Source organism: Pyrus communis, chromosome 3 (genome assembly GCF_963583255.1).
Source record: "Pyrus communis chromosome 3, drPyrComm1.1, whole genome shotgun sequence".
In the NCBI taxonomy this organism is placed as follows: domain Eukaryota; kingdom Viridiplantae; phylum Streptophyta; class Magnoliopsida; order Rosales; family Rosaceae; genus Pyrus; species Pyrus communis.
The window spans coordinates 11,451,762-11,462,004 of NC_084805.1; the positions used below are offsets into that span (position 1 = coordinate 11,451,762).

Consider the following 10,243-nt stretch of genomic DNA (forward strand, 5'->3'; position numbering starts at 1 on the left):
TTGTCGTACAGACCACATTTGGTGGTTCCGACTCGTAGGTGACCCGCGATTATTCGCACAGTCTTCACGTGATCGTAGCACTAGAGCGTATATATGATACACCCAGTCTTGTCGTACAGACCACGTTAGGTGGTTCCGACTCGTGTGCAGATTCAGTTATTGAGTTGAGATTGGAGCTCTATATGCAGCCGTACAGGTCACGTTAGGTGACTCCCGGCTGTCAGATTGTATATTATTGACGTGAATTACGCTTGAGCATTTACATTTGATTATGAGATTCCATTGTGGCATATTCTCGAGCATGAATGGCATATTATGGAGCATGATTGGCATAACTATACATACGTATATATGTTCATTTTCTGGGAAGTATACAGGTTTTACGGCGAGGGGTTAGAATGTATTTTGCTAAAGAGTTTTCAAAGAGCTTTGTTTTTGTCCACTCACGCTTTTGTTTTTGCGCCCCTCCAGGTTGTAGGGTCACCTTCGGGTGTATATATGTCGCATTTTTTCCTTCTTGACTGCTGTAGGCTTGCTCTGAAATTGTGTCTCACATACACTAGTACTTTGTATGCTAGTTAGTTTTTAATTATTCGTACTTTTATATTACTATCTTCATAGCTTCCGCACGCGCACATGGCTACGTCACCTTCGGGTGACGGCCAGCACGCCCTGATCTCGGTCGGGGTGTGTCATGAAGCCTAGAAAACATAGTATAAATTTGTTGCTTCAAATTATTACCTTCAAGCCACTCAGCACTACGGTGTGGTAGTGTTCCTCTTCACTCAGAAGTGAGAGGTCTTAGGTTCAAATCTCATAGATGGCGAATTTGATACCAAATTAGGTTGCCCATTGTTTGGCTTAACCAAACTCCCCCTCTCTTTAGTGTAAAAATATCGATGTACTAAAAAAATTAAACAAAATTATTACCTTCAAATTAACTATCATATAACTTCATGTAGGCAACAAAAGATCAAAAATTTGATTTCGTAATAATAATTTTAGCTTAGCTAACCCACCAAATAATTCCTGACTACGCCATTGATCCATTAGTCAACTAACTTTAATTTGGTTTTTTTTTTTTTTTTTGGGAAGTGTTACACTCCTCACAAGTGTATTTTTCTTTCCTAATATAGAAAGTTTGGAGTGTAGAATGAGATTTTTGGAGTACTAATAACAATTCTCTTTTTTTTTTTATGAACAAAAGATATTATCTACACTAAAAAGAAGGATGTGCTTACCTCACAATGGCTAGCAATAATGTGATTCAAATTCGCCTTTGGTGAAAATCGAACCTATGACCTCTCACTTACAAATGAAGAGGAATACCATTAAACCGTAATACTAAGTGATAACTTTAATCTGGTAATTAAACGAGAAAACTAAGATAGTAAAGCCAAGTTTTCTTTTTCGAAAGTACCAAGTTTGCAATCTTTAAGTTGAGTACAAGGATACAAGTACCAACAGTGGACCAAGAACATATGTCATCCATGCGACTGTCCTCCGTTTCCGGTTGAACCCACCTGTCCGACGTTGCCATTGCACTTGCAGAAGTCCATCTTGAAGTAGAAATTATCTCCTCCTCTCCCTTGTCTGCTTAATAGACAAACAATAAAGATAAACCTAATAAGATACAGGGCCACATTTTTCTACATTGATAATGCTAAAGACAATATATACACATCAACACTTCTACTGCAGTACATGCGTAAACACATTGATTATATGTTGCAGAAAGCAGTCGCATTAAGAATTACTAGATTTTCCCCCATGACCTAAAAAACCTAATCACGGGGTCATGGAGGTCTTCTTTGGCTTTAACGCACACAATGAAGTCGATATGACCATAGTTCTCGAGATAAGGCAACTCCGGAGTGGACTGCAATTCCTTGAGAGTGATGGAAATCTGTCAAATCCGCTAAATCATCATTTCCCCCACAAGCCATCAACAGTGGCAATGATTCGGGTATGAGGCTAAGATCAAATGCAGGGGGTTTCAACTGACCCTCCTAACTTTTTAACAGGCCATAGTCGTATTGTGAAAAGGTTCCCTTACGGATCACCGCCCAACACAAAATGCAATAATCAGTGTACGAAAATAATATAGAATGAGAGAGGGGGTGTGGGGCAAAAGTATATTTATGCAAGCACAAGCGGTATAGAGCCTACTGTGGAAGAGATGATGCAGTTTCTTTGCGGATGTTGGGTGTGGTTCATAATCAAGATACAAGTCCACACATGCACACTGCACAATGCATATAATAGATGCATGAGCACATGCATGCACCCGTACGCACACAGATGGAGGGAGGGAAGAACCGAAGAAGTAGTATATATATGAAGTCGAACCTGTTATGGAAGTTAGCAAGTCGTTGCAGTCAACATGGCCATAGCAAGATTAATACTAATAACCTCATAACATTTGAGCAAAAAGAATATTAGCGGAAAAAAGGTGGACAGTGTGCAACAAAACCTTCTAAAGTTTGGTTGATGGATGCCCATAGCAAGAATCATCTGAAAAAAAATGAACATATGTATCAATTTTATTACAATAGCCATTCATGCACTATACTTTGAAGCAGATAATGAGTGCCTGATCAACATGCATGTTGACCATTCTAAGTGCAAATTTAGAAGTGATATGCTCCAAGTATGATATTGGACAGAAAAAGCGGCAGCTTCAACTAGTTCTGCGATATCCGGCTGGGTGAGAGCAGCTAAAGACATAATTGTTCCCTGACAATATGAATAAACTGAGTTAACACCAAAGATAGCAGCAAGGCAATGAAGTTTGAAGTAGATGAAGAGATGTAAGACCTGTGAATGTCCAACAACAAAGACTTTGGAGCTTCTTGTTGAATATATGTAGCGGATCATTTCTGATAGATCAAATGGAGCCAGTTCCTGCCAACCCCAATCCCAAAATTCCTACAATATAGAATAAATCCATGTATTCTCAGATTCCAGATAAGCAAATTATGAATTGCTGAATATGAATTTTCCTTTTTCTGCTAACTTTCAAGTAGGCTCACATTACCAATCCCCCATATGAAGCTATGTTGAGTGTATTAAGACGAGGTCTCGAAATAAAAAACCTAACTACAGATGTCTTTTATCAAGGCAAACAGGTAGCACAAAATACTGATATCCTAGCAAAGGGAACCTATCATTGAGTGTAATTTTCTTTAATCTGTTTTAGCTATTCCTGATGCGAGAATTATACGCACACAAATTAAACCCTCTTTTTGACAATTGTAGTATAGATATATAAGTAGGCATCGTTCTGGACCGGGGATTAGGAGGGATTGTTAATCACTTGGATTTGACTCAAAAACATAAAAACAAAGTTAAAAACGTTCACAAAGACTCAAAGGACTCAAAACAAGTTCAAAAGACTCAAAACTGCCTAAAAACACTAACTAGGCAGTTTCTGACCTTAACCCCAATGTTGGACGAATTTAGGATTATGGCTTGATTCAAACGTAAAATAACAATATAAAACACTATACTAGACTCAAAGAATGCAAAACTAAACTTTAAAACACTAAAACAAACCAAAAGACTCAAACATCACCCAAAACACTCAAAACAGCCTTAAAATCACTTTCTGGGCAGTTTTGAGCACTTTGGTGAATTTGGACGAATTTTGGTTTGTTTTAGTGTTTTAAAGTTTAGTTTTGCATTCTTTGAGTCTAGTATAGTGTTTTATATTGTTATTTTACGTTTGAATCAAGCCATAATCCTAAATTCGTCCAACATTGGGGTTAAGGTCAGAAACTGCCTAGTTAGTGTTTTTAGGCAGTTTTGAGTCTTTTGAACTTGTTTTGAGTCCTTTGAGTCTTTGTGAACGTTTTTAACTTTGTTTTTATGTTTTTGAGTCAAATCCAAGTGATTAACAATCCCTCCTAATCCCCGGTCCAGAACGATCCCTACTTATATATCTATACTACAATTGTCAAAAAGAGGGTTTAATTTGTGTGCGTATAATTCTCGCATCAAATTTTGGCGCCGTTGCCGGGGATTAGCAACTTTGCTAATCCTTTGGATTGTTATTTTCGTTTTGTTTTTAGTTTTAGTTTTAGTTTCTGTTATGTATTTCAGTTTTTAGTTTTTGATTTGTGTTTTATTTGTTGAATTCAAGTACTAGAGAAGAACAACATGGCACTTGATAATGCTTCTCTTTTGTCACAGCTCATGGAACGGTCCCAAATGCAAAACGTTGATATATTTGATCTTCAATCAAGGAATAACGTGTTTTCCAATACTTACAATTCAGATTGGAGTGATCATTCAAACTCTATGTGGTGGGAAGCTCAAGATGTTCAAGAAGAAGGATATTGGCAGCCACCACAACCTCATATTCAATATGCCCAACCAAATTCAAGTTCGTCAATAGATTATAATCAAAAGCTTAATGAATTGATTTGTTTGGTGCAGGGCTCACAAAATCAAGAGAATGAGGCTCAACAAGAAGAATATTGGCAGCCATATGAGGAGTTCTATTCAACGCCTATGCAGACACCACAAAGGTTGGACCTCTTGGAAAAGCAAATTGGGCAGATCGCGGAGTTCGTAGGACAGTTTCGAGACCAAGGCGAACTCCCTAGTTCAACCATTGAAAACTCGAAGGAAGATTTTGAAATCCATAATGCTATCACTTTGGGAAGTGCTATGGAGGTTGGAGCTGACCTAAAAATGTCTAAACATAGCCTAGAAGTGGATGAGGAGTTGCAATTTGAGGAAGAGGAATACACCCAACCCACGGCAAGGGTGGAAACACCTTTGCCGGAGGCACCTATTGCTCCTACGCCATCTAATTCAAGTAAGGTTGTTCCAAATTTAATTAATTCTAACCCCATTTCACCTAATATCCCTATTCCTTGCAGGTTCATGAATTCCAAGGAAGAAGAAAGTGAAAAAGACATCTTGGAAGCACTTCCAAAGGTGCAAAGTAGGGAATATCATGAATTCATCAAAGAGGACGTTCTTGAGGCAAACAAACCCAAAGAAGTTGAATTTTATGACACAAGACAAGGACCAATCCTCACATCAAATCTGTCCAAGGGCAAAGTTCCTGAAATGTTCAAAGAAGATGTGTTTATCCTTGAGTTCATGTCGGAGCACATAAGTAAGCCACTTCCTCCAATTTCAATTTTCTTTTATACTAACATGTTGTTAATGATTCAGGCATCCAATCTTGAATTTAAACCATTACCGGATCATTTCAAGTATCACCGCCCATTCAAAGATAAATTCCAAGCCGATTGATTCAGAATTAAAAAAAAGAAAAAAAAAAAGAAAGATACTAAACATGGAGAAAGGTGGAGCTTCACAAAGGTTGTTTGCGTGAAGCCCCACTACGAGGCGCAGAAGCGGAAGGCATAGAAGCGGGAGGCATCGGAGCGGAAGCTATCGGAGCGGAAGCCATCGGAGCGGGAGGCATCGGAGCTAGAGCATTCCAGGCCTCAATACTTGGCCAAGCGCTGGATGACCCAGGAAAAAGGTGCCTCTGGAGATAAGACGCAAGCCTTTGACGATCACTGTAAATTCGACCCTCAGATTCTTGCAGCTCATCAAGCTTCCTCTTCATGCCCGACGAATAGTTATTTGCAAGCACATGCAAACTTCTATTCTCGTACTTAAGCTGCTGGATCTCTTGCTTAAGACTTTCCACCTCCGCCATCAATGATTCCACCTGACGGGAGCGGGCAAGCAGGCGTTGGCCCATGTTGGACACAGAGCTCGCACACTGAACACTAAGTGCGAGGGACTCTTGAACGGCCAACTCATTGGACCGTCCTGACAGCAGCCTACTATCTTTTGGAGTGAGGAGGTTCCTAGCTACTATTGTAGCTGTTGTGGCGTCCTGCATCACGGAGTCTTCACCTGTAAGAAGACCGTTAGAAGATAAAAAAGAAGGGCGCCATACATTACCTTGACGGGGCGCAACCGGATCGCTGCTGAGACTCAAATCTAAGCTAAGGTTCGATGAGTTTGCCATTTTCGAAAGTGTTCAAAGAGAAGGGGTGGATGGAGTTAAAATTTCAAAGGGCCGGAGACGATGTTCAAGAATGGGAAATCTTTAGAGTGTGTATCAACGCGGTGATCGATAGCTCTATAAAAAGCCAAGGCGACGCGTCCACCGATTCAAAGAGCCGGAATTTCCGGCGTAAGTTAGGCGACGCTTTCTCGGCTTTTCAGAAAACGCGTTCAACTTTGTCAAAAGATTTCTGACAAAGCTGAAAACACGTGGAGGCCATCATCGCAACTACACGTCTTTAGCCGACAAGCGCAAAGTTCGGCGACGCTTTCTCTACTTTTCAAAAAACGCGTGCAGCTTTGTCAAAAGGAGACGCATCTGCACTACCACGTGTCGTTCAGAAAGAGAAGGGGCGTCGTTCAGAAATCGAAGGGGCGCCTGCTCAGAAATCGAAGAGGCGTCGTTCTGATATCGAAGAGACATTTGTCGACAAGGGTAAAAGAACAGTACCACCACTTGATATTATCTCTATATATGTCGACCTTCGTCTTTTATGGCAAGGCAAACCTGAAGAAAAATGCCCAACTCTCCCTCACCTCTGAGGGCGCACTCCCAGCAAAGCCTTTCGAAAGACTCAATTCTTTCTTCTTCCCCAAAGATGATACCAGATGCCTGGAGTACATATGACCCAGGAGGAAACAGCACAACAAATACATGTGCTGATTCATTCACCGCTTCTTCAAAAGCAAAGGTATCTCATATCATCAAGGTCAAAAGCAAAAGTATCTCATATCATGCTCTTTCCCTGTCTTTTTCTTTGTCCTTGTTCTTACTCGCATGGCAAAGTAAAAGAAGCAATCAGCCGGCACTTGGAGTCAATCTTCCAATCTGGAGCCAACTGCCTGGAATCTATTCCTGATTGCTTACCTAGCGTTGCTCTCGAGTAGTCATCTTCAACGGTTGATACACTTCCGGAGAAGGGACCACTTCTGCAAAGGGGAGCGAGTAAGGCAAGTGAAAATGATACATTGAAGCATGTGGAGACAAACATAGGCTGAGTTATCCTCCAACCCTTTTCAATACGAATTGGAAAGATTGAACAAAGAAACAGACAAAAGGGATAAGCTCAGACCTTCGGGGAAGACCAAAAGAATCCTCCAGCCCAGTAGCACAAAGGAAAATCAATGATGGGCGGAAACCAGTTCGAGAGTAAGCCTGTGGATCATCAAGATCAAGCCTCATTGCAATCAACAAAGAGAAGATGGAATTTACACTCCATAACCAGATTTGCGTCCCTAAACTCTTCTCTTTGTTAATTACATTTTGCCATGTTTAGTATGTTTAAGTGCTTTTTGTGTATTTACTTATGCTTTGTGTGAATCTATGCTTAAAACATTGAGGACAATGTTTGATTTAAGTGTGGGGGGGTAACTAAGTATATTTGATGCAAATTCGTTGGATTTTATCACCTATCACTTCACATGTTGTTTCTCACTGTTTTAAAACTATTTTAGTGTGTGTTGTTTTATAACTCCGAAAAGCACATAAAAATTTGAAAAATTGTTTTGAAAAGCCTAAAAAGAGTGTTTTGAGTCGTTTTTGTGAGTTTGTGTCTTAGGATACCTTCCAACACAATGTTAAGGATTTGGTTTATAATTGCATGACGGTTAGAAAGAGTTATAAACATAGAGAAAAGTTTGATTTACTCTTGGTTTATGCTTAGTTATGGTTATAATATATGACTTCACATGCAATCATAAAAGAAAAATTCGTTTTTGTAACATGCTTGAAGGAAGGAACTCAAACAAACGCTACAACCCTGTGAGACTCGAGCCATTACCTTCTTTGGAGAGTTATTTTCTGTGATTCTTTGTTTTCTAAAGTTGTTGCATGATCTCATTATTCCTTGCTTGGTTACTACTTAGAATGCAATTGTATCATGATAGAACTAAATGCTAGAACTTATATCCGTTTCATTCAAAGCATGACATTGAATTGCATAACATATATCAAGATGAAGTTGTGTAGTTGCCACCATAACCAAATAGCCTTACTTCCCATATTTCGTATTTATTGTAAGTTTTAACCCCGTTGAGCCTCGTTTAGCCTTTATTCTTTGTTAACCCACATCACCCCTTACCTAGCCTAGAGTAGGACTTTCCTATACCCTTGTTCTTAAAGGATAGTGAGCATGACTTAATTGAATTCCTTTTTATTAATATGTTGCAGAAAATAAGTGTGGGGGAAGGGATTTTTGTGTGTATGTATGTGCCTAAGTCTTAAAGGAGGCACGGGAAAAAGAAAAAAAAAAAAAAAAAAAAAAAAAAAAAAAAAAGAAAAGAAAAGAAAAGAAAAAGAGTGAAAATAAGTGAGAATGGACTCACAAGTGTGATTGTTGATGAAAGGGCCCAAAAAGTTTGAATATGGCCCTAAGTGTTGTGACTTCCCCTTGGGTGTTCAAAGTTAACTTCTGCGTTCTAAAGGGAATTCTAAGTGCCTAATTCAATACTTTGCTCACTATTGCTTTAAGAACGTTTGTGTACTCTACCTTTCTTTGTTAAACCATTACCCTTAGCCCCGTTACCTCCCTCAACTTCTATCCTGAGTGTTATGTGTTTCAATTTGCGGAGTTTGAAATTGATATGAGCTTATGGAATCACTGGTTCTCATTCTAAGTAGTAGCATTCCATTCATGAGATCATACCTAAACATGCTTATTAACTCCAGAAATTGCTCTCTTTATGATACATATATGTGAGTGTTCGTTTTCATGTTTACATCAATCTTCTCACATATGACTAGATTAGGGTGTGTAGTTAGAAATTCTGAGTGAAAATCGAGTGCATATCTTGTAAGGAATTGAGCAAATTCTCTAAGGCATGTTACTACATTCAAAACATGGTTTTAAATGCTTAATTGTGAACTAGTATATGGTGACTATGATTAAGAATGTACTTAAGTGTGAAGATGACTAAAAATCTGTGAGAATGATGATTTTTAACATGTCATGTGCATTGGAAATCCCTAAGACGGTTGTTGGAAGGTTTAGGTTGTGTTTTACGTGTTTAGTGTCGTTTTGTTTATTTGTTTTTATTCTGTTTTGCTCGAGGACTAGCAAAAGCTAAGTGTGGGGGTATTTGATAGGAGCATATTCATGCGACTTAAATGGCTTGTTCTCGTACATTTACGTTATGTTTCTTTAGTTATTTTAGTTCTTTATGCTTCTTTTGTGTGTTTTCAGGTTCTAAGGGCTTAGGGAGCAAGAAAGTGCATTTTGAGGCCATTTGGAGCATTTTTGGGCATGGATTGGATAGCTTATCCATGGAGCCAAAGTTTGGACGAATTTGAAGGCCTTATTTTCACTTTGGACATAAAACAAAGGGCCTAGCCCATTCTCTCTTATTCTATCCCTTATAGCCATGCAAAGAACCATCCATTCCATCAAAAACAATCCATCAATTCACATGCAAAACCACCATTAACATACATGCACCCAAACAAAGCCAACCTAGCTAACCCTACATGCATTATTTATTAGCATCTTTACAAGACATTATCATTGCATAACATTCCACTTCCACCTCTTTCCAACCTAATTCACATGCATATCAACCCTACATACATTAATTAGTCATTCTTTTCATATTACACTCAAATGCATTCACATGCATTTCAAGAAGCAAAACAACATTGTGCCGTGAGCTTCCCTTGCATTTTCAGCTTTCCTCCTTGCATTCACATGCATAACCAACCTAGTGTCACTCCCATTCATTCCCTTTAATTATTTAGCCATTATCATACATTTATTCTCCCATAAACAACCCAACAATGCCGTGAGTTCCCACTCCCATTTCCAACTTTCCATAACTTTTCCTAGTTGTTTTATTACATACATTCCCCCTTCATTATTCCAAACACATGCACCCATAATCATTCATCCCCTCCTAGCTGCAATATTCCCTCTTTTGTTCCCCCATTTCACCTATAAATAAGCATCCAACACTCCTCAAAATTCATTCACTCTTCCATACACATTTTCAGTTACAAACACTTCCATTTTCTGTGCAGTTTTTCTCCTTCATTGCAGCCACTATCCAACCACTTCCCATCCCTCCAAAACACTTCACATAATCCCCAAAGCTCACCTTAGACCTTGTGCTACAACAACGAGGAAGAAAAGAGTGCTTAAACGTTCATACAATTCAAGTTTGAGTTGTTGGAATGTTTAGGTGTTTCTTTGATTTCAAAGTTTAAATTTAATTC

General features: G+C 38.9%; 1 pseudogene; it reads right to left on the reverse strand.

The window, feature by feature from the left end:
• Positions 1-1,484: 1,484 nt before the first annotated feature.
• On the reverse strand, positions 1,485-5,590 carry LOC137728166 (triacylglycerol lipase 1-like; annotated as a pseudogene).
• Positions 5,591-10,243: the final 4,653 nt, after the last annotated feature.